Below are 26,369 nucleotides of genomic sequence, written 5' to 3'. Positions count from 1 at the left end.
TTGAATATAGTGAGTTTCTAAATTATTTAATTTGTTTAAATTTTAATTAATACCAATTCAACAATCATTCAAACCAAAAATTCAAAATTGATGTAAAATGGATTTATTCAAAATTAGAAATGTATAAAAAAGAATTGAAAGATAAAATTTCTTATAATGGTTAAGGATATCCTTGAATGTTAACAATAAAATATTTCGAGATTTTTAGGAGAGCTACTAGAGTGTTTCTTAGATTTATGAGAATGTAAGGCAACGAGGGAAAGAAGTATCTCTTCTAGGGAAGGTAGCCTAATGTACTTTTAGGGAGTTCTAAAGAAAAGTGACATAATTCTAACCCCATGCTATGTTTATATATGGATCCCTATATATATTTCATTTAGAACTAGAATAGATGGAATTAAATCGAACTTATATTTTATGTATCTCTCCTTATTTTGGACACTGTTCACCTCTTTGGCTTATATTAAATCAAGAAATAGGGTTGATTGTCCATCTTTTTTACATAGATATATAAGGCATTCTACATAAATTTAGGAGGTCTAGGACTATTATGTGACATATGGGTTACATCCCGTACTAAAGTTATTTGTATACCACTTCTATGAATAGCTCGTAATGATGTGTCTCTTCCAAGACCGAGATTTTTTTATTATGACTTATGCTCGTTGCATACCTTGATTGGATAAATAACATTTGATGTTTCCCTTTGAGCAGCAAAAGATGTCCCTCTTCTTGTACCCGGAAAGTTTAAGTCCATCGGTCTGTTAGGATACTTCGGTTGCATACATCAATGCATTTCCACTAGTAACAATAAACGGCTCATCTCACTATTACCAAAACTTGAATTCTTACTAGAATGTTCTAAAAACACACCCATGAATCCAAGGGCGGAGCTAGGATGAAAAATTATCTGAGGCTGACTCATTTGCCCGGTTTATTCACTTAATTTGCCCCATTTTTTTAAATTTATGTAGGGGCTGGAACCCACCCTAACCAAAGGCCGAATCCAAGATTTTTTTTTCACTGGACTGTAAGATTTTTGGTATTATACTATTACGTGTAATACGTGAACATATTAATCGAATTTTTCTACAAATACCCTTACTAAATAGATCTTCGGCCAACCCTTACTAAAATAAAATAAATAAACGAAATTTTAAGAGTGATTAGAATACTCGATTTAAAAAACAAAATTATACACGTTAAAGAAAAATTAAGTTAAGAAAGTGTGAAAAATTAAATTAATTAGATTTTAAATAAGTGAAAACTAAATATATAAATTTAGTGGATTTTCACATATTTGGTAAGAATATAAAAAAATGGAGAATATGATTATAAAATATTAATGCAAACTGTTTTGAAAGAATAAATAATATATAAATTTATTTATTTAAATAATTGAAACAAATAAATATAACTGTTTAATTTGTTTTAAATATTAATTTATATTTTTTTTTATAAATTTTTGTAATATTTAAAAAAATATAAAAGACTATTTTACTCTTACAATAAATTATTATTTTAATATTTATATTAAAAATAATTTATATTATAAATTAACCTGAAATTAATAAAAAAAATAATTATATAAATGTAGTTTTTAAACTGAAATTAATAAAAAAAATAATTATATAAAGATAGTTTTAAAATAAATAATACTAATATATCATTTAAATTATTTTATATTAATAATTTTATAAAATTAAATAGGAGGACAATATTTGATCACCTGACCTTTTATGATTCAGATTAAATCCAAAATCATCAGGATAAATGAATACATGTTTAAACTTAATATACCACTCAAACATTTTTTTAAATTTAGATGTTACTGAAGCCCACCCTAGCCCGAGGCTCCGCCGCCTCTGCATAATCTAAAACATAATGCACTTGGTTGAGCTTTATTAAAATTGTTGGTGATTTTCTATCATTCCCTCAAATCGATTGATTTCTTCTTTTTTTTTTTATTTCACCCATCGGCCAAAACACTTGTAAAAAACATATATATATATATATATATATATATATATATATATATATATATATATATTATAAAATCAATTTATTACAAAAAAATCATTTATAAATTATTGTATTAATTTACTTCAAAGACTTGACTTTTTTTTATAATTAATAATTTGTTTTTAGAGTTTAAAACAATTGACTCATAAAGTTAATTATTTAATGGAAAAGACTTGGTCAATATTAGTTATACATCTTCAATTTTTTAAACTTAATTTATATACTAATAAATTATTTATTTATTTACTTAAAATTTATTTAAAATTTTAAATCAATTTTTTTAGAGTTGAATTGACATTCAATTTTCTCCTAAACAAATTGCCGTATTTAAAAAAATTATAATAATAGGTTAAATTATGTCAATTTAACTTATTACTTATTTAAAATCCGAAATTAATTATTTTTCGGAATTCGTTCACACATAAATGAATCTGAAAGTAATTAATTATTTAATAATATGAAGATTTTACATAACAATATGTTCGAGATTTATCAAAATACATAAACAATGTAATTGGGGTGAAAAATAATTGCTTACCGGCTACCACTAGGATTTGTGGTTACCTTGACAAGATTATTGAAGTGCTCATGACAAAATTCCTAGTTGAGATTTATGAAACCCTTTTTTCTAGAAAATATAACAAATCAAACTTATTGTTTTTTGTTAGAGATTATTTCTTTGAAAATAAAAAATTGTATTAAAAAAACGATGTTATTTCAAACAAAATTTTGCACTAATGGTTAAGTTTAAATATATTAAAATTAATTTTCAAACAAAATTTTGCACTAGTGATTAAGTTTAAATATATTAATATTAATTGTTTTATAATCCGATACTTGCATCAATTTAAGGCGTTTTTATGAAAACTTGTGTTTGTCACGTTTGATCTTTTAGCTACATTTTTTGATAAGCTATTTTAATGAATTTGTTTGATCTTTTAGGTACATTTTTTGATAAGCTATTTTAATGATTTTTTTCAAAATAGAATATTAAAAGACAAAAGTATGAAATTTGTTGTCTATTTTTTTAGATATATAGTATTCAGTTTTATAGAGAATATTATTAAATAATTTTATGAAAGAGAATTATTAAGCAATCTTACAAATTGTAGAAAGATTAATAGAAATTTAATATAGTGAATATAAAATAAATACATATTTAAATTTTAAGTACGTTCAATTTAGAAATTATTACACCTTAATTATTTTCAGATATTTATTTTACCCCTCAAATATAATCCAATTTGATTTTCCCCTTAATTACTTTATTTGGACTCTTGAGGGCCTATTTGATTACATGAGTAATATAATCCAACATTTCATCATCAATTAAATATTTCATCAAATTATTTAAATTATTAATAAATATAATCTTATGTTTAATTTATTCTTTTACAAGATTTTAATATATAATGCTAAAGATATTCATATTAAATACGTTGTTATACTCCATATCTCAATTTTGATACCTATCCCCCTAAATTAGAATTAAATACGTACCTCAAACTAACAATTAGTCAAAGTTGTTAATAAATTTGTTCAAAATAAGATAAAATATAGTTAAATGTGTAATTTGAATTTGTATAGCGTATGGGACAGAATTTTAAAAAAAATAGTTTAGATAAAGAAATAAAATAAAGGACTAATTAATTAAAAATGTAACTAAAATTACCAGATCCAATATATTATCATGTTATTTGGATTTAGTGTATCAAATAGTTTTTTATATAAGTAATTAAATTTAAATACATGTCTTTCTATCTAAATTTTCATATTATTTGTACAATGTTCATAATAAATAAAGTTAATTATTAGGGGTATAAACGGTTCGGATCAATTGGTTTTTCACCGAAAAATTCATTCTAACCGTTGGTGTCGGTTTTTCAAAATCTTCATCCATCGGTTGACTCGGTTGACGGTTAAAGGTCTGTTCAGTTTGGTAGGTTAAAATAATCGATTCCGTTATTCCGTTCATTTATTAGTTTAATCATTGTAAAATTTACCAATATATATATAATATAATAAATTAAAGAATAAAAATAATAATTGAGTTTTATAAAATAATTAACAAATATATATATATATATATATATATATATATATATATATATATATATATATATATATATATATAACTAATGAATAAAAACCTAGTTTAGTTTTTATAACAATTTTTTATGGATTAGGTAATAAAATAAATATTTAATTTAAAAAAATATATTAAAATATTAATCATATCAAAATAAGTTTAAGAAAGAAAAATATATAAAAATAATAAATATGTATGATTTGAATCCTGAATAGACTAAACAACATATATTAATAAATGAATCAATAAATATATATATATATAATATAATAAATAATTATTATTTTAATATATTTAAATTAATTATTATTTTTAAAATTTATTAATTATTGAATTGTTTTGGTTGTTATTATATGGATGAATTATTATATTATTAATGTTAATTTGTTTTAATATTTTTTAATATTTTTTAAAAATAAATTTTAATTATTAATTTTATTTATTATATATACATGGTCGGAAACTTTCGGTTTTTTATATATGAAACTCCAACCGAACCAAACCGATCATAACTAGGTTAGGTCAATTTATAATTATTTCTGTCGGTTTTCATCAATTATTTCTGTCGGTTTTCATCAGTTCAATTTATTTTTTAATTTTTCGGTTTTGTACCTTTAATAGTTATTGTAAAATAAACTTTAATACCACTCGTTAAAGTTAATTCATTATTAAATCATAGGTTCAAATTTATTATGTGGCTGAGTTGGATGTAAAAAATATAAAGTGGAATATTTTTTCATTTTTATAAATAAAAATTCAAAAAAATAACATTTGTTTTGAAATTTAGTAAGTTGTTTATTAAAATTTGTATGATAATGTATTTGGTAACTTTTTAATACAAATATTGCATTCATATATAATTTACTAAAGTCTATTAAAGAATATTACCTCAATATTGACAAGATTGGATTGATTTTATATTTACTAGTTCAAGATAAATAATATATATATATAATAATGTTTAAATTTATATTAGCGATTTGTTGTAATGCATAACCTGTTTTATTACCTGTTTTATTAGACTAAATGAACCGGGTTATTAATTTGTGAGTTGACCTGTTCAGAAAACCCTCAACTTTCAAAGTCAATAAACACTTTAATAAACTAATCTAAAAGATTCATAATTTAAATTTAATATAAAATTTGATAAAGGTATAATATTTTGTTTATATAATTTAACATTTTTATATTAATTTATGATAAAAGAAATTTAAGAATTAAATTATTATTTATAAATTAAAACACATTATTTTACATCCATAACAATATACTTTTTAATTTATTTACTATCATTTTATTAAAAATATTTTAAGACAAAAGTTATGTTTTATTAGTTAGATAACACATTATTTTATATGAGCACCCTAACATACATAAGTTGTTGTTAGAGGGAGAAATGCGATGAACCATATACTTTAAATATTTGTATATTTTTTTGAATAAAACAATACAAGACATAAATTATGTTTTATGAATTAGTTAACACATTATTTTATCTTTATAACATTATGGTTTTAAATTTTTATATTAATATTTTAAGATCTAAAATATGCTTTATGAATTAGACAACCCATTATTTTATATTCATAACACATTATGGTATATAGAACATAAATCCAATTTTGATTTTATTCTTAAAGAAGGATAATTAAAAATTCTAATTCTAATATTTTAATGTAGAAAAGTTTGATTATGATCGAAATTTCTTTGATTGAAGGTATATAAAAATATTTAGTATTATTTTTTTTTGTCCTGTTAGAGCTTGTTTGATGTTTGACTTATTTTGGTTTTTTTACTGGTGCATACGACCAAATTTGGTATTGAATTTGGTGTTCTCCTATTTTAGAGAAATCAGATTTCATCATTGATATTATATTAATAAATCAGATTTGGTTAATATATATAAGGCAATAAAAATAACTTTCCATGTTAGTCCTTGTATGTGTTGGTCATTTTCTTGATGATTCTAATCACATTCTTGTTTGTTGCTTCGATCGCGTCGTTAGTTTAAGGTCAATAGGGAGATTATTTTGTGGTGCTCAATTTTGAATTCTTTGAGCTATGATAAAACATTTCCTTGGAAATGTCTTCCATTATATGTGATAATAGCATGAGGTACTCCGTACCTGCCTAGGATGTTGACACAAATGAATTTTGTTACTTGAGTAAACTTCAAATTTTATAAGATGTTGCTTCGACCCATTTAGAAAAATAGTCAATAACCACGAGGATGAACTCGTGTCCATTTGATGCGGGGATAGATATTCTCGACGACATCAATGCCCTTGTAGAAAAAGGCCAAAGTGATGTCATACTGTAGAGCACAGATGTTGGAGTATGTTTTAGATCAGCATACGACACTAATGACAAATTCTTACACAGTTAATACATTCGTTCTCTATGTTTTGCCAATAATATCTGAGACGGTGTATTTTCTTGGCAAGATCTATTCCATTCATGTGTGGACCACACACTCATGCATGTACTTCTTCTATGATTTATCGCGATGCGAGACCATTAACGTAGAGTATGTTTTGACCATCAAAAAAGATCGTCAGTAGAGATTATTGGCTATCCAAGCATAATTAGTATAATACTGGCCCAAGACTCTTCGTACCTTAGCTCGAAAATGGGACGGATATTCTCCATACTCGATGTATTTTTGAAGAATGTTGAACCATTGTATGGTGAGAACTTGAAAGGAGGCTACCACTCCGGTATCAAAATTGGACTTTTGTTTCAACCGGATTTTCAAAGGTTTGACCTTAATTCCAATAGGGATTTGGGTCATAGCTGTTAGCGTAGCTAAAGCATCGGCAAAGCAATTTTGGCTTCTTGGCGCGTGTACAAAAGACACGTGATCGATCTTGTCGATGAACTAGAGTAGGCATGTGTGATAGGGTTTAAGATTTCCGCCTCGTACTTTCCATGTTCTGTTGAACTAGGATTTAACCAGGTTTGAGTCGCCAACTACGTATAGTTTAGTTGCTCCTCGTTCGTATGCAATCTTGAGACTTGAGAGACATGCCTCGTATTGGACCTCATTGTTAGTTACAAAATATTCTAACTTAATAGAGATAGGGTTTTATGTCCCATTTGGATCTATCAAGAGAATTTCAATTCCATAACCATTTGGATGAAGTTCCATCAAACATTAATTTCCACGTGTCGAAAGTGACAGTCATGATATTGTCATCCGGAAAGTCGAGTTCGTAAAATGGCTCGGTTATAATGGGTTGATCAGCTAGAAAGTCTGCAACAACGCTTCCTTTATTAGATTTGTGAGTCGTGTACGTTATGTCCTATTCAGAAATCATCAGCATCCATTTTGTGAGCCTAGTCGACAACAACATTTGCTGAAACAAATAATGGATTGGATCCAGCATGGATATCAACTTGATATGGTAAGATTGCATATAGTGTCTTAATCTTTTGGTGACCCATGCAAGTGCCCAACATACTTTTTCGGGCAGCGAATAGTTTAATTCGCATCCGGTCATTATCTTGATTAGATAGTAAACAACTATCTTGAGTTTGTTCTCATTTTCTTGAGCCAACAGGCTGCCCATTGCCGAATCTATTATGGTGAGGTATAGAATCAAGGGAACACCGGGCCTTGGTGGCATAAGGACTGGTGGTGACTTTAGTTAGTCTTTGATTTTGTCAAATGCTTGTTGACAAGTATTGTCTCTGAAATTTATGATCCTTCTTTAACAACTTGAAGAGGGGGTCACATGAGGATTAGTTTAATGATGGACTAACTGATGAATTGGATTTTGCCGAGGAAGCTCCGAACATCCCTTTCATTTCGAGGGGTAGACATAGTTGTGATTGCTTTGATTTTGGAGGGGTCGACTTCTATTCCCCGTTTCTTAATAAGAAGCCTAGCATCTTGCCAGCAATGACTCTAAAAGTACACTTTTTAAGGTTTAACTAGAGTTAATAATTTATGATTCTCTACAAGAATTTGTCGAGGTTGGGAATGTGTCCCTGGTGATATTTGTATTTCACAATTATGTCATCTATGTAGACTTCCACTAACTTATGAATCATGTTGTGCAAGATCATGGTTAGTGGGAATAACCTTAAAATAGAACATGCCTACCTCCGTTATGAAGGTGGTCTTTTCTTTGTCTTCTTTTGCGAGCAAGATCTGATTATATCTTGAAAAACCACAATAGCTGGTTGCCAGCGGCATGATCGACCAAAATGTCGATATGGGGTAAAGGAAAACTATTCTTAGGGATGACTTTGTTCAGATCGCGGTAGTCTACACACGCGCATCCTTCCATCTTTCTTCAAGACAGGAACCACATGGACTATCCAAGTGGGGTAGTCCACAATTTCAAGGAATCCTTCTTCCAACTACTTTTGAACTTTTTTTTTTAATTTTGGTAACAACCTCAGTTTTTACCCGTCTTAACTTTTGTTTGACGAGTTTAGCCACTAGATAAAGTGGGATCTGATGTCCAATAATGCCAAGATCTACGCAAGGCATATCCTTATAAGATTAGACGAACACGTCTTTGTTTTTCTTTAGGAGTTCTATCATCCCATGATGCTCGTTAGCATTTAGACTCTGACAATTAGTACTAAAGCTGCAAATGAGTCGAGCCGAGCTCAAATTAGCCTAAACTCGATCTCTATTCGATTTAGTATTTATTAGCTCGACTCGAACTCGAGTTCGATCGAGTTTATAAATTTGAGCTCGAACTCGACTTGCTATTTACCTACAAGCTCGGCTCGATTTGAAAAGTTTGAAAAATAATTAAATATTCAAACTCGAGCTCGAACTCAAACCAAATTTATTTTCTAAATTAAAATATCAAACTTTCATACATATTCAATATTTAAAACATGATATTTCAAAATGAAAATATGAAATGATCATAACTATTCAAAATTCCAAAACATAATAGTCCAAAACATTAAATCACCATTACTAATGAAAATTATAAAACATAAAATTCCAAAATCAAAGTACAAAATATATAAATTGATTGAACATTCAATATATTAATCTTTTTTCACTCATGTTCTTCCATGATATGCTCATATCACACGTACAACTACCTACATTCAATAATATGAAATGTTTAATCTTAAAAACAATTAATATAAAAAAAATAAATGTTAAAACAAATAACTAAAATTTAACCTACTTTAAGAGGTAGATAAATACCTGCAACAAAATATACTTTTATTATATAATACATTAACCATTTTTATCTATTTGAATATTATATATAATATACTAAGTATCATATCTCTAATATTTACTTTTATTATATATAATATATTAATCTTTTTGATATTTTTCAATATTATATATAATATACTTTTATTATAAATAATATATTAACCAGTTTTATTTCTTTCAATATTATATATAATAAAATAATAATTATATCCATAATATTTACTTTTATTAAATATAATATATTAGCTTTTTCCTTATCCCTCTCAATATTATATATAATAAACTAATTATTATATAATATATATTAACATTTTTATTACTTTCAATATTATATATAATAAACTAATTATTATATTCTTAATATTTACTTTTGTTATATATAATATATTAAAAAAATTTATCTCTTTCAATATTATATATAATATAATTTTATTGTATATAATATAATAACTTTTTTTTTTATCTTTTTCAATATTATATAAATATGTTAATTATTATATCCCTAATATTGTTAGCCGCTTTTTTTCCTATCATCAATCAATTATATTTTGATAGAAATTGAAAATCAGTGTTTTACTATATTTATTTAATCCTATGTATATAAATTTAAATTTCTCCTAATACATGAAGAAATATAAGTTTATTCTAATACATGAAAAATGATATATAAGCATAAGTTTCTCTCAATACATGAAAAAAGACCTTACAAGACTTATAGATGAGTTAACCAACAAAATAGTTTTTTCGCTTTGTTGCTAGATTTCTTTGAAACAAAAAAAAATCAAAATTATCTAAAAGTAAAAGATAATAGTTATTATAAAAGTGAAAATAAATTTTAATTATTTGTAGGTCTATTGTGAATGATTGAGAGGTGAACACTGAAAAAGAAGAAAAATAATAGATATAGAGTGAATGAAATTGTGAAGACTGAATAAAAAGAGTTGAAGGATGAAAGAAATTGTGAAAAATGAATGAAGAGATGAGTGAAATAAAATGATGAAGAATGAGTGAAAGAAATAACGAAAATTGAAAAATATAAGATGAAAAGTAGATTAGTTGAAGAGTCACATAGATTAGATTAGATTGGATGAAAGTCACATAGATACATTAGGAATGAGGGCTTCACTTTAGAAATTGTGGGCTTTCATATGTGCTTTGAAGAGAAAAGAGAGGGAAAAAATATTATTTAAATTTTGAATTTTAATATTAAATAAATATAAAAATATATCATATATTATGAGACTCAAAAAATCTCGACAAGCCATCGCGAAAGCATTATATGAGCTCGAGCTCGACACAAATATTAAACGAGTTGGCTCGAGCTCGGCTCAAACTCGGTCAATGTTAAGCTCAAGTTGAGCTTTAACCGAGCGGCTCACGAACGGCTTGAGTCATTTTCAGTACTAATTTGTATAATATGAGGATCATCTGATGTGTTGAGGTTTATTTCAATTGTCGCTTTAGCGGCAGAAACGATTTCATCCTCATGGTCCAAAAGGTTTTCATTTCGAAGTTAATATAAGATGGAAAGAAAATATCATCATTTGAAATGTATTCAAAACTATTTGTTATTTTATTGGACATTTTATTATAAAGAGAAGAGGACATCTCATCGGGATTGTCCTTACAAACTTCTTTATTTATTACAACATCAAACACCTTTCCATAGTGAACAAAAGAGGTGTCGTTATTGTCAACTCTTAGTTTGATTACATGAGCTTTATCATATGCTAGTTGGTTTACGGAATCTTATTTACATCAACTTTCATCATCCGAAGCTTCTTCCTTCACATATGAATTATTTTTTACCAGCTTTTCCAAGGGTTCGTGAGAGTAAGTAGTTATTTTTCTAATCATATTAACAAATGAAATGGGATTATGAGAACAATCTAAAAATATTTTGAAACTTGGAGAGCGTGTTTTCAACACTTGATTGAAAAATAGTTTGGGGAAATCGAAACACAACGTGGATTCCCCTTTTCGCACAAACTATCCATTTAGGGTTGGAGGAATATGTATATATTACTTAGATATTTGACCTTTTTGGAACATTCATAGCCTGTTTAAGTATATGCAATGCCAAATTTGTCTAAGTTATAATAATACCAAGAAAAAGAAGTCATGCTAGTAGCATTGGGTCCCAAACCCATTCCTAGGAAATATCCAATTTTCTACCTGATACGCATGGATGTGATGTTGTATGAGATGAAATCAGGAATCTAGGATGAATCCTGGCTTTTCCTAAATATATGACAGATATCGAACCCACTCATTTCGATCACCGAGTTACTAGACTAAGTTGATGTGACAAGTTTCTTACCTTCTTTGATGACTTTGTTGTTGGCCAGAACCCATATTTTCTAATGTAGTGTGAAGGCAAAAGCCTTAGCTTGGTGCAAACATGGTCTTCTTTGGATTAGGTTGTAAGACTAATTTTTTTTATTACGTAAAATTCTACCTTAAAAGGTTTGTCATCCACGTAGATCGTAGTTCGGAAGCTACCAATAATTTCTCGACATGAATTATCAAAACCTCGGACACTCAAGTCTGACGGATGAGTTTATCGGCAGAGATTCCGATTTCTTGTAGAGTCCTCCATGTACATATGTTTAGTGTTGAACCATTGTCGATTAGAGTCATAAGAACAGTCTTGTCGGTCATCTTCACAGAAATGTAAAGTGCCTTAACATGAGTTTTGTTAGGAGCATGTATATTTTTATCCTCAAAACCTATCATGTTGATATACAGAGTTGCTGAAATAATTTCAACCAACTATTTAGGGGTCGTGTTAGCTGGTATGTTAGCCTTGCTTAGCTCGTTTAGCACAGCCCGCGTATGTTCTATAGAGTACATCAAGATTTCTTATGTGAAAAAAGTGGCATTCATCTTCTTTATCTGAGAGAAGACTGTCGCTTGGGTTTTGAGCTCTAGGCTCGTTTTCCTTTCTCGAGCCATTGTATGCTCCAAGAAGACTAGCCATATTGGCCGGAGTTATTTTCATGAAACTAGGTTAGAAGTCTAATCCGCTTTAGGTTGCTAAGACTTCATACCGCATATTTCTTGGAGACTTTATGTTGGGATTATCGGGAATCCACCACTACTAAGATATAACTGGTGGATGTGGAATTTTTGATTCTCCTTTTTAGGCCATGGATTGACAATATTACCTTTAAGATTGTTAATAGGTTCGTTCATGAAGACCATATTCACTTGATGATCAGGTAATGGATTTGTTGCGATTTCAAGTTTAGGGATGATCTTTTGATCGATAAAATCTTGGCACTGATGTTAAAGGGCACTACCATTATCAGTAGAGTGACCTTTCATTTAGTGGTAGGCGTACCACACACTTTCGAACTTTCCCAATAACTCTTTAACTTCTCTTGGAATTAAATGTTTAGTTAGATCCCTTTATTTAAGGAGGTCCAAAGTTTGACTCAAAGTAATACCCATATGGTCAAAAGTTCTGGGATGCCTCGGGGACATTGGTATTGGCGTTTTAGATGTCGTCGGGGAACTTGCTTTGACAGACACACGTTTGCTCGGACTTGGATTAGGAAAAGGCGGAGCCTTCCAAGTAGTTGTGAACTGATGGACTTTAGTTTTGTCTTTCCTCTGAGGTCGTACTGGAGTAACGTACAATTTTATGGTTTTACCCTCTTTCTTTTCCTTATCAAAGTCTTTGTTGAGGTTTTACTAGTCTTAAGGAGTTTCTTCATGTTCTGGAAAGTTTTGACGGCGAATCTAATAGAATATCATCAATTGACGTTATCCAAAATCATATTGATTTGCCTATGTTCATTGGGCAACGAATCAATTTCTTCAGCAACAGGTTTTCATCTTTCGATAAAAAACAAAACTTCTCGTTTTCAGCTTGTTTCACGTTCTTAAGCTTCTTATTAGGTCGTTCTAAGTTGAGATGCATGATGAATCGTTCTATAAAGGTTGAAGCGAGTTCATCGATAGTTTGAATGTATGTTATCTTCTTTCGATGATACCAACGTAGGGTTGTACCATCTAGGTATTGTGGAAACAGATGAAGGATTATTGGGTCATAACCATTGTATATAACTAGAAGAAAGCGGCTGGGTCATTTTTGCCTATGTATTTTGATAACGATGGCAGCTTTATACCATATGGGATGACCGCTCATTCGATAGATTTCATAGAATTTTTCCAATCAGAGTGTTCATCAATGCTTCCCTTGGTGAGTTGATTCAACTTAGGTTAAATCCTTTCCCCCCCAAAAAAAACTTAGGTTAAATCTTGGCTTGGTTGGCATTCAATTGGGCAATTTGTACTTCATATTCTATTGGAGGAACGATTGTAGGGTTTACACTCTTTTGGGCGTTGTCGGGGTTAATGCTAGTGTTTCCCATCTGGGTTCTAGCTGACTTGTTATCCTCTACTTCCTCGAAGAGAAAGGTTTCTTCCAAGTTATGGTGGGTTCAAAGGTTGAGCCTAATTGGTGTAAAGATATGTAAAACCGATTGTTGTGGCTGTCATGACGAGGATGGTTGATCCTGAACTAGAATAGTGGGCTTGGTTATCAAATTTGCCAATGCCTCCAACTTTTTTGTTACTTGCTGAAGAGTAACTGTTATTTCAATAAACTCAATCGGAGATACTGTACCCTTATCAGTTCTTGGAGTTCAATCAGACATTTCTTGGCACATAAAACGTCCAGTTTTGGGTGTCTTATTCACGGGGCCATATTGTTCAAAGTGACTGACAATCTACAAAGTTTATGACAAAGAAGACTCTTTAGTTGATATTTTACAAATAGAGTCTAAAGGGAAAAGGTGTTTGACAGAAACTAAAGACTTTTAAGTCCAAATGTAGTCTCATCCGTCATTAGACTCTTATTCCACTTCAGTTTCTTAAACACTCTCGTACTGTTTGACGACATCATCCAAGTCTTTTGTTCGCTTTGACATGTTATAGGTATAATAGTAAGTAACTAATTCCAAACTCATGAACAATGGGTTGGCATCCATCATGTAAGTTATTTTCTTAATGGGATACTAGGGAATGATGTCCCAGATCTCGTAATTGCTATGTACTAGTAGTTCAGGCAAAGTTTCCTTCATTCTTTGGTATTAGACGAAGGGAGACAAGCTGTCATTAGGAAGGATTGGCGGAAGGCATTTGATCTTGTACAACAACCATATGTAGTGGATTAAAGGGATCCCCTTTTACTCATCATAGTAGACATGCATGAGTCATTCAGGCCCATTAGTGTTTCTGCTAGATTTATGCTAGAATGATCTTTGTTACTTGTTCGCATTTGATGTGCTACCTCAATGATTCTAGAGGAGGGTCTATCATCGTCTAAATCAGAAAGAAGTGAGCCAGTATGATTGACATTATTATTAAAGATGATCCCATTGTCAAAGGGATTTCTCCATCCTTTATTTCCATTTCTGCCCAAGTTTGAAAGTCGAAGTATGTGCCTGCAGTGATAGCATCAGCTATGCTCTCAGAGTATCTGCATTGTTCTTGTAATGAGGTATGGGCTAAACAAGTTAGCGGTTCCAATATATTTTGAGTCTCGGAAAAGCTGAAGTTTCTTAAGAACCAACTCTTAAAGTTTAATAGGAAAAAACATAGCAACATATCTAAGAGGGTTACGACAGCGAGAAATGAACTCGAGGATGTTTAAAGTTGGGTACTCGAAAGCGATGACGTTGTTCAACTCTAAGAAGAGTAGAAGGCTGCCCTAACTACGTTTTGAGAGTTGAGTTCTTTGGAGGAAAGCTTTGCAAGGCAGAAATTGAGACTGAATAAGATATCCATTAGTGATAAAAATACAGTTTTCTTCTATCAAAAGTTCTCAGCTAGAAATCTTCGAAATAGTGTGCACAAACATAAAAAAGATGACGGGGAAATTGCGCAAGGGAAAGATCAAGTGCATGAAGTGGCTGTCCAATTTTATAAGTTACTAACGGGAACGGAAAATTAGAAGCAATATAGTCACCTCAATACGTTGTAACAAATCATTGATAAGAAAATTTCAATGGAAGACAGTCGGGGTTTAATTGAGGTAGTCATAAGGGAGGACGTTAAAGAAGCATTATTCAGCATCAATGGCAACAAGAGCCTAGGTTCGGATGGATTCAACGCTCTGTTTTTCAAGGAGAATTGGTCTGTTGTTGTCCATGATATAACCGAGGGTGTGTTAGAGTTTTTCCGGAATAGAAAGATGTGAATCAAATCCCAAAGAAATTGGTGCCCAAAAGGATATAGGATTTTAGGCCAATATCGTGTTGTAACGTTACTTAAAAGATTATTTTGAAAATTCTCTCATAGCGTTTTAAAAGTGCGATCTCTATGATCGTTAGTCTAAGTCGATCGACATTTATACCCGGTAGATCAATGTTCCATAACATTCTCCTCGTGTAGAATATCTTAAAGTTGGAACAATATTACCCCGAAAGTTTCTTTCAAGATTGATATCTGAAAGGCTTTTGATTTAGTCAAATGGGAGACTATCCGAGATTTCATGGTAGTTTTTGGTTTTCCTTGTATATATATTGACTGGATCATGCAATGCGTTTCTACATCTCATTTTGTAGTCAGTGTCAACGTGATTCACAATGGCTACTTCAAAGATAAAAGTTGTGTGAGGCAGGGTAACCCCCTCTTTTCATATCTTTTCGTAGTAATCACGGAGCTCTTTGAGAGCGTCTTTATGAAAGAACCGACCATACATCCACCATTCGTTCTGTGAGGAGAAAGACATTACACACCTTTTTTATGCCGATGACATGTTCATTCTTGCACATGCTGATGTTGATTCCATTAAAACCATTAAAGATACACTTACTCTTTTCTAGTATTACAGATCTTTCAATAAATGAGGAAAAAGTCTAGCTTTCTATGGTGTAGTCAACGAGGAAACGAAGGCGAGGATACGAGGTTATAGGGGCATCAAGGAGGGCTGCTTTCTGGTACGATATTTGGGAATCCCTATGACGATAAGACAAATCCAGATTTTGCATTATCGCCCGCTCATCAAGAAGGTAAAGAATACTATCATTGGATGTGCAGCGAAAAAGCTATCATATGTGGGTCAAATCGAGCTAGTTAAGAGCGTCGTCATGAGGGTAATCGGGTATTGTTCTCAGTAGTTGGTGCTTACGAAGAAGGTGATGAGGGATCTAGATTCTTTGATCCGTGATTTCATTTGTGGCAGCCAAGGTAGATGTGACAAAAAAGTTAAGTGGATTGATCTTTTTAAGCCGAAAAGCGAGGGAGGTATCTGGTTAAAAAGCAGCGTTGAGTGGAATAAAGCGCTCACTTTCAAGAATTTGTGGGCGATTCAACAAAAATAAAACTTTATTTGGGTGAAATTGGTCCACTCACGATTTATGAAACGGAAAACGAGTGTATATACAAGTAAAATTAAAGACAAAATGACACGGTCACTCAAAAAGATATTGAAACTCAAAGATAAAGTCGCACTACTTTTCAACATACGTTTGGGAGATGGCCGGGGTACGTTGTTTTGGCACGACTCTTGGTTTGAAAAACAATCCATAGTTCTTAAAGAAGAGTTTCGAAATGTGCGTATAAGAAGGGACTGCTTGGCTTCCATGGTAAGAGACTTTAAGGACATTTGGATTCACTCCTACGACGCATACCGGAAGGGAAGAGGGTTCTCGAGCTGCTTAATGGAATTCAATTTCATGATAGTGATGATTCACACTCACTGGGAAGCCGAGGAAAATGAGAAACTAATTTCCAGCAAGGTTTGTAATGTTATTTGGGAAAGGGGGTTAGTTATAGAATGGGCTTCTTTGGTTTGGTCGTCGAAGATTATCCCTTGGCAGCAATTCATCCTTATGCTTGCATTTCGGAGAAGGTTAAACACGAGGGACCGGGTAAAGAAGTACATGGAGATATTAGACGATAACTGCCTATTATAAGAGGGGAATAAGGAGTTTATTGATCACCTATTAGGCAGCTTCCGAATTTGCCTCGGCTATTAGTTTATTGAGATTTTCGGGAAAGTGGAAAGAAGTCAAGATGACTTCCCTAACTAAATCCAAAGTTAAAAAATTCCCAATAAGTGTTTATAAATGTGGGTTTGGCTCGGTTGTATCCCATTTTTGGGGTGAACGTAAGGGTCTACGAAAGAGTTTGTAGAAGTGAGGAAGGAGTGTGGAAGGACGCTATGAACAATTGTTGGGCTCTCATTGACACGTGGAGGCGGATTCCCGAGGACCAAAGAAATTGGGACTTATGCTATAAATTGGGAGTGAAATATTCAAAAATCATGAAGCTAAGTATGTTTAAAATGAGATAAAAATGTGCTTGTAATCTTTGTATTTTTTCTTTACTCATTTGTGTATATGGATTGATTCATTTGTGTTTTTTTTAAGTATCAAATTTAGAGTTTTTCTAGATGGATACAAACGAACTTATGTAGTTTTTTTTATGAGAAATGATTAGGTGAGGGAATTTAGTGAGGGAATTTGGTGAGGGAATGACGTGGCATAATCTTATTCGCTGAAAAAATCAAATAATTTCTCTCTTTTCTCTCTTTCCTCTCACTTTTACATTTTCCAACCAATGAAAGTGATGCCACGTCATTCCCTCACCAAATTCCCCCACTAAATCCCTCACTCTATCACTCCTCTTTTTTTATTTGGAGGGTTTTAATAAGGTGGCGAACAAGTTCGTTTCCTAAAATTATATTTATATATATATATATATATAAAAGAAAGAAAGAAAATTTCATGTTTGAAATGATTAAATTTTAAAAATAAAATTTAAAAATGGTATATACATATAAGTCCCAACTTTTAATTTGATAAATTAAAACAATAGGCTTTTATAATTTAAATTCAATATAAAATTTGATAAATGTGTAATATTGTGTTTATATAATTTAATATTTTTGTATTAATTTATGATAAAATATTTAAGAAATAAATTAGTATTCACTAATTAGATAAATCATTATTTTACCTCCATAACAATATACTTTTTAATTATTTTATAAAAATATTTTAAGACAAATTATATTTTATTAGTTAGGTAACATATTATTTTATATTCATATGGATCATAACATTATATTTAAATATTTGTATAATTTTTTATAAAACAATATAAAACATAAATTATGTTTTATGAATTAGTTAACACATTATTTTACATTAATCACATTATGGTTTTAAATTTTTATATTAATTTTTTATAAAATATTTTAAGATCTGAAGTATGTATTTTTAATTAAATAATACGTTATTAACATGTTATTATTTATAGAATGTACCTCCAATTTTGGTTTTATTCTTAAAGAAGTGATTTTCACCCGTACTAATTACAAAAATCTACCATTGTGGTGCACAATAAGTTTGATTATGATTGAAATTACTTTGATTGAAGGTATATAAAATATTTAGTATTATTTTTATTTTTTGTCCTATTAGAGAGCTTGTTTGATGTTTGACTTATTTTGGATTTTTATTGGGGTTTTTGAAGTAAAAAAATTGACAAAATTATATAAGCTTGTAAAGAGGTGTTAATTATGAGGAGAGGTTTGACTCACAAAAAGAAAAGTCGAATAAGCATAGGAGGAGTACCATCACATTGATTGGAGTACGTTGGAGTACCACTACAACAAAAAAGACTTTCGGCGACGCTTAAAAAGACTTCTGCCAACCCTTAAAAGCGTCGCCAAAAATATTACCGACACTTATTCTTGCGTCGCCATAAGCTGGGTGGGCGTAAGTTTTAACGACGCTAAATTAAGCGTCGGTAACCTTAATTTAAGCGTTGTTAAAAGTCTGTTTAATTTTTAAAATTTCTTTTATATTATAATATTGATTTTTTTTTACAATTTTATCTAAACATTTTTATTTTACTTTTAAATTGAATAATTATTAAGAAACATTATTTTATACGAAATTTTTAATTATAACAAAATTAATAAATTCTCTCAACAAAATTCTATCATAAAATTATTTCATAAAATCATATCATAGTCAAAAGATCTCAAACAAACAAAGTAGTTTTAAACAACAAAAATGAAATAGAAAACTGAAAATGGATGATATTCATCTACTTATCTTTTTCTTCGTCCTCCACTGCAATTATGTAAATAAATATTATTTTTAAGATAAGAAATAAAAAAAGTATATCGATGTAAATTAAAAAAAGACAATTGAAAAAAAACCTGATTACTATGTCTTTCCTGCAACTGCAATTGACAACTCGAGAATAAATACTTCAGTCAGTCGTCAACCAAATACAAATGATTAACAAAAGATAATATGCTCTAATATTTCAGACAATTTAAAGGAAATGCATAGTCTAAGAAAGTAGGATAGATAAACAATACCTGCCAAAGGAAGTAAGATAGATAAACAATACCTACCACTAAATAAGATTCAAATACATATACAATTCTCAAAATATTTTAACTTTCAAATACATATACAATTCTCAAAATATTTTAACTTTATTAGCAAAAATGTGACATGAAAAACAGATTAAGAATTAAATAAACTTACACAATCATTAAGAACCAAATCAACCATATTCATTTCCATTAATCGATAATATCTTCAAACAACCAGACGAGTATATTAAAGATGTAACCTACCATAAATATAAAAGACGAGTATATTAAAGATGTAACCTACCAGAAATATAAAAGGATTTTCAAATACTGAATTCAAGAATAGTCATCATGATGCAGGGTTTTTAGGTGACTCACATAACCACAAGTTCCAACTTTCTCCAGTCTATCAGGTCCCTACAAAAATAATCAAGGACGGTTCTTGATCAAGTTTAAAAAAAGATGAATATGACTAAAAAGTCACCTGAAGTCCACCGAGATCACATAGCACAGACACTTTGATTGAGTAATTGAGTTAAGAACCAACATTCGACATTCTAATGGAGACACCAGTGTGGGGTTCTTTTTGTCTATTCATTAAGTTCATAATCAGAAAGGAAAAGGAGAGAAATGACATTTGTTTAACCAAATAATGAAAAGAAATCTTACCAATAACATCAATAGTCATGCTTGAGGTATAACCAATGGAAAAATACACATAGCAGGAATTGATGTGGTTTCATGAATATATGAACAAGAATATTAAAAAAAGGTATCGTGTCTTTTTCTTGGGTTGAATGAGTTTCTACGTGAACAAGAATATTAAAAAAAGATGGAAGCGGTTACACTAGTCAAACTATACAATAGCTTAGTTTGCTTTACATTTTTAAGCAAAATAATTTAAATTAGCACATATACTAACCTAACTCACCAGGACCTCCACCAGCCTCTGTACCTTCATCCCGGTGTTCTCTGATTGGAGAAGAGAGCAGGTAAAAAATCCAAACATTGAAACAAAAGAAAATAGAGATATCGTTATTAAAAAACCATGAAGATATTAACCTCTCAAGGATGTCATCAGGAGAAGAACCTAAGACATGATCGTCACTATCATCACCATCAAATATCTCATTTGGACATTGGATTTCATGACAGAGTGCTGTGATGGCAGTAGAGGCCGCAGAGGCAGTGATATGTGGACCAACTAAAGAGGATATGAGAGCTACCAAATTTGCAGAAAGTTGATATTCAACATAAGAGGAACTGATAACAAACTATCTAACAAGAGAACAGGGAAGCAAACTATCCAACATAAGGGTAATAAAAATTTGAAACCTTCAAATAATCCTTTCACTGAAAAACCTCTTGAAATGACACAGTCGAGTAACATGTCATTTGAAAGCTTGAATTTTTATGATTTTTTAACCTTAATTGTGTATTACAACAGAAAGGCGAGTAATTTATTCGTTGAATCAAATCAATAAAACTTCAGAAACTGGATGATTGATTTGAAATCACCTTGTTCTAATTAAACCATCTGATACTGATTTTAAATATAGTGTATGTGAATGTTTTAATTTAAATTTAAATAAGTAAAAATGTCCATGATGTATGATATACGAATTTCTAGATTTATGAAGAGAAAAGAGTAGTAACCTGTTCCATCAATGCACCCCTATTGTCTAAAGGTGAAGCACTTCGTCTTCTCTTCAGAGTTGGTGTCTCCATATCTCAGTATCTCCATTCTGTTCACCCTTATGCTCAAGCTCATTGTCTTGGACTTTTGCTTCATTTTTCTTTTGAGAATGAGACTCGTTTGAATTTAGTCTTGTTAATAATGTTTTGAATGAGATTGAAATCATCTGCAGACCTGTTCACCCCATAGTTCCCATTCTTGTAGCATTTTGAACAGATTATCGTGTCCACTTCCTGAAGTACAAAAAAATCTCCAGTTACAGTCAATACTTGATGAAGAAAATCTCCTGCTATGGAACAATCTGTTCAGATTATATCCAGATATTTTTATTCTACTTGAGATTATCAGCATCTTACTCTTACCTTCATTTGACGAATTCAACTGCTCCAATCCATGTTACCAGACAACATCATGAACAGGTAGTGCTAGAGCAGCAGTAGGAGCTGGAGGAACAACGCTCTCTGCAGGATATGATGGCTCACCAAGAACTGCAAACATTTGAACAAAAAAAGTAAAAAATATTAAACTCTGTTTCAATCGAGCAATAATAGATTAAGAAATCAAAAAGAATGATGATATTGATACGTACCTGAATTTAAAGGAATATAGTAAATAGATCCAACAATAACATTATCAGAATTAACAATTCCATTAACAGATTCAATACTAGCCATACTAACCCCAAATCTACTCGCTAAAGATTTAATATTATCACTCTCTCGCATCACGTAACTCATCAGGTAGTTCCACAGCCCACTCGAACATCCACAAAACAGATTTAACGAAACGATTGATCCAGTTAACTAGCTTCAAAAGAAAATAAAAGATTGTAAATCAATTTCGGAATCTCATTGCAAAACAGAATAAAAGACTTCAAAACTCATTTGAGAAACTTGACTTCATGTTTTTGATATGAAATCATCACAATGGAGGACAAGATAACACCACTGAAAGTGATAGACCAAACAAAATACAACTTGAAAATATAATCATTGTTTTTGCGCCTGCAAAATATATGGGTAAAAACAATCAAATTTAAATATCTGTAGTATAAAATGTACTCCCTTTATCCCATTTTATATAAAAACTATATTATCCCTTTCTTTTTCTCACATATTCAAGTCTAATAAAATCAAAATTCATTACTGTACCATAGATTTAGGGGGAATGTTGGATTGAAAACAGCTCTGTTTTCCATATGCTTTCCCTGCATTATCATAAAAAATACAATCGATTAAGACTAGATAAGATTGATAGAAGAAGGTGTGAAACAGACAAGGAGAATGATATAGACCTGGTCTACTCTCCCTGAAACTGGAAGCAGCAACAGCTGTAGGAGGGGAGCGGCTTCGGAAAGGGTTTCAGACGGAAGGGACAGCAAGGGAGGGTTTTGGATCAACATATTTTGTCAATTTCATACCCTCTAACAGCAATTAATATCCTAAATCAACATATTACCGCAACATATTCGTTAATAATGTAGAATGAGATAGAGCGAGTGAAAGAGAGACCTAGAAGTTACGCTGGAAACTATAACGGAGTTCGGGATCTAAGCGAATCATCGGAATCATGTGATGAGATTTTCCAAACTTGCTAGCTGGTGACCTTCATTTTTGCGTCTTTAAACTTATCCTCTTCTTCCCCTCTCCATGAAGCGGAAGAAAGTTCTTCGTCATTACCCCTGAATTCCATAAATGACATCTTCCCTCTCTAATCTTCACTAGCTAGATTGGAATACAAAATCAAGGTAAGGAAGCTATATGATTCATTTACCTGCTAGTGTGAGCTATGGGAGCAATGCTGGTGATGGCGCGACTGAGGAGAACGACCACATAGAGATTGGAAGAACGACCAGATTGAGAAAACTTTCCAATTCCATTTAACCTAACTTCATATATATATATATATATATATATATATATATATATATATATATATATATATATATATATATATATATATATATATATATATATATATATATATATATATATATATATATATATATAATATGAATAAAGACGGTTTAATAACTCAAATAGCAAATATTCAATTTAAAAAAAAAATAATTTATTAAATTATAAATACATTTATTTTAAACTTGAATTATTTATAGTTAATTTATTATAGTATTTATTTATAATATTTCATCTAATATTAATTTTATTTAATTAATATAATATTAATAATAAAATTATATTTAATTAACTCAAAATATAAATAAATGTGAACTTTGACATAAAAAAAATAGACAATTTAATTTTAATTTTATTTATAAAATTAAAATTAAAATTAACAAAAATAAGTAAAATAAAAAACAAAGAAACAAAATATAAAAAAAAATGCTATCTAATTATTGTTTGAAGGTTTTTTAAATACAAATAAAAATAATAAAGGTTGTCATAAACACTTAAAGGTTGGCAAAAACCTTTTTTGTCCTGACTTTTGCCGACGCTTAATATGCGTTGGCAATTATGGGTCACCGAAAGTATATTTTGTTGTAGTGTACGTGGACTTGTCTTATCTATTTCGGAAGACTTAGACGTTGTTCTCTTTGGGTTTTTAAAAAACTCATTCAAAATTAATTTTTCAATTAATCACTTTTTAACAATTACATCACTCATCTCATTAACCAAAATACTAAAATATCCTCTATTTTAAATTACTTTTTTATTTTATTCATATATATCAATACTCTTTAAGTCTTTTTACCAAAAATAATTATTACCTACTCAAAATCGTCATCAATCATTACTTTTTTCCCTCTATAGGTGTTTTCAAAAACCACAATCCGAATCAAACCTTAATTGTTCATTTATAAAGAATTTTATTTTGTTAAATTTGTAACAGTTATTTTTCATAATTTGTATGGTAATAGTCCACGATAATTTCAAATGAATAAATCTATAATAAAAATGTTGTTTTACAAGAAGAGAGGTTTGCAAAATATTTTTTAAACAACAAAATGTGAATACAAGATCTGGATTTTAGATAATTTGTCACACTTTAACAATAGTTTGAGTTCACATTTGTTTATATTTGTACAATAAAATTGATTCACTAACTTAAAATGTACAAAATTTGAAATTTAAGTTATAACCCAAATCTCAAAGGTTTTGAAAAACAGTTTAATGAAATTAAATCGAATAATTACCGAATTGAATAACAATTATCAAAGTATAACGTAAAAAATGTGGGTACTAAATCACTCAAAGCACATCAACATTCATCATTTTCAACTCATGCAAAATAATTTCAAGACATCTAACCTAAGTTTACAGCAAACTCATTTATAAAGAGTAGAAGTCAAATAACTAAGACGTCTTTTCACAACCTCATTTACTTTAGAAATTTTAATTCTCAATTGAATGCATTACGTACTATGAATAGGATCCTAAGCATTATTAATATAACAAGTTCACATTATATAGTTTAAGAGTATCAAAATTTTTAGGCCATATTGTACGTGTTTCAAATTGAATAACCTATTTTTAAAATTGTATTAAATCATTTTCAAAAAATAATTTCAATTCAATAATATAAATCTCATCACTTATTTTTCTCTTAAATCTCAAGTGAGATGAGGAAACAAAATAGTAAATTGGATTATAGTTAGGTTTGATTTTGTCGATTTAAAGTAATTTAGACTTCGAGAGTCGTCATTTAAATTTGCTCATGAAATTTGGAAATTAAATATTTTAGCGTGTAACAAGCACTATTATCCGAGATTCTTTAAATAAAATGTGATCGGTGTTTGATTGCATTTAAGATAGGTTTTACAAGTACCGTCCATAAACTTTACTACATAGTTTTGGCATATTTTAGAAATATTTTCACCCCTTAAAGGGTAAACTAATGAATGTATTTCAAAATTTGATTTCAAACCAATTTTTTAAAACTTCATAAACATGTTTTTTTTAATTACAATGAATCCTTAACAAAAGGATTGCCTAACAATCAAAACAAAGTGAATATGACTTATTTATTTGAGTTGATTTAATTTCCTAAACTTTATTTCTCTTGGGAATAAATTGGAATTTAGCTTAATTATTTTCTTCTTCTAAAATAGCTATGAATTGAATGAAGAGGAAGCATGATGATTCAAATTGAAAAATATGACTAATAGAATTGTTGACTCACTTTGAATAAGGTCAATTCTTGATTATTTTGAATGATTGCATGCTTTCATATCTTGGATGATCACATGCTTTCATATCTTGGTTGATAGTTGAACATGATATCATGAAAACATGTTTTCAAGGATATTCATGTTTTCCTCTAGGCTTGACTTGAATGATGAAGATGAATAGAAACATGAGAAGGTTTTTGAATGCTTGAATGATCATGAGTTTTCATATCTTGGTTTATATTTGAACATGATATCATGAAAACATGCTTTCAATGGCTTCAATTTGTTGAATGTGAAGTGGATGTTTTGAATGATATGCATGTTTTCCCTTGGGCTTCACTTCAATGATGAAGATGTATATAAACACGAGAAGTGTTTTGAAGGCTTGAATGGTATATGAGATACTTGTTTATGTCTTTCCTATTGATGATCTTGGTTCAATATTCATGAAAATGTGCTTGACTTGATTCAATTTCAGTTAAGTTGATTATTTGATATGCATGATTAGTTAAATTTGATGTTCTTAAATGATAAGATGCTTTGTATTGATAATTTGAAGATAAAAACTGTAAACTATTTTAACATACAAATGAATAACAAAAAAATACTTAAAAAACATAGTAAATCTAATTTTACTTTCTATAGGTATTTTAATCATAAAATACAGTTGTGATCATCATAAAATTAGTTTTATCATCAAGGTTCTTAATTATCATAAAATAGGAAAATTGTGTATATGAATTTGATTTAGTTTGTTCTTTTTTCCTAAAAAAAATTCAAAAAGAAAATTTCTCTTAAATTAATAGTTTGTGTATAATTGTTTTTCTTATTATAAATGAGTTCTTATATTTTGTCATATTTTAACACGAAATATTGTCTTCT

The 26,369-nt window shown here is 29.7% G+C and overlaps 2 long non-coding RNA genes across 4 annotated transcripts; both read right to left on the bottom strand.

Annotated features, from left to right (window-relative positions):
* Window positions 1-19,662: 19,662 nt before the first annotated feature.
* LOC124933729 lies at window positions 19,663-20,123 on the bottom strand. Its single transcript, XR_007099036.1, has 3 exons — window positions 20,041-20,123; window positions 19,835-19,922; window positions 19,663-19,694 (listed from the first exon to the last, which is right to left on the bottom strand). It is a non-coding gene; the product is annotated as an uncharacterized LOC124933729 (long non-coding RNA).
* A 1,654-nt stretch (window positions 20,124-21,777) lies between these two features.
* Window positions 21,778-23,170, bottom strand: LOC124936994. 3 transcript variants are annotated; one of them, XR_007099194.1, is made up of 4 exons: window positions 22,653-23,113; window positions 22,510-22,565; window positions 21,948-22,165; window positions 21,778-21,846 (listed from the first exon to the last, which is right to left on the bottom strand). It is a non-coding gene; the product is annotated as an uncharacterized LOC124936994 (long non-coding RNA). The 3 variants fall into 3 exon arrangements; XR_007099195.1 differs by lacking the exon at window positions 21,778-21,846 and adding an exon at window positions 23,132-23,170 and having other exon boundaries at window positions 21,880-22,165; window positions 22,653-23,039; XR_007099193.1 differs by lacking the exon at window positions 21,778-21,846 and having other exon boundaries at window positions 21,854-22,165.
* Window positions 23,171-26,369: the final 3,199 nt, after the last annotated feature.

Source organism: Impatiens glandulifera, chromosome 4 (genome assembly GCF_907164915.1).
Source record: "Impatiens glandulifera chromosome 4, dImpGla2.1, whole genome shotgun sequence".
Taxonomy (NCBI): Eukaryota; Viridiplantae; Streptophyta; class Magnoliopsida; order Ericales; family Balsaminaceae; genus Impatiens; species Impatiens glandulifera.
The sequence above is the reverse complement of the archived record's forward strand: the minus strand, read 5'-3'. Positions and strand labels throughout refer to the sequence as shown.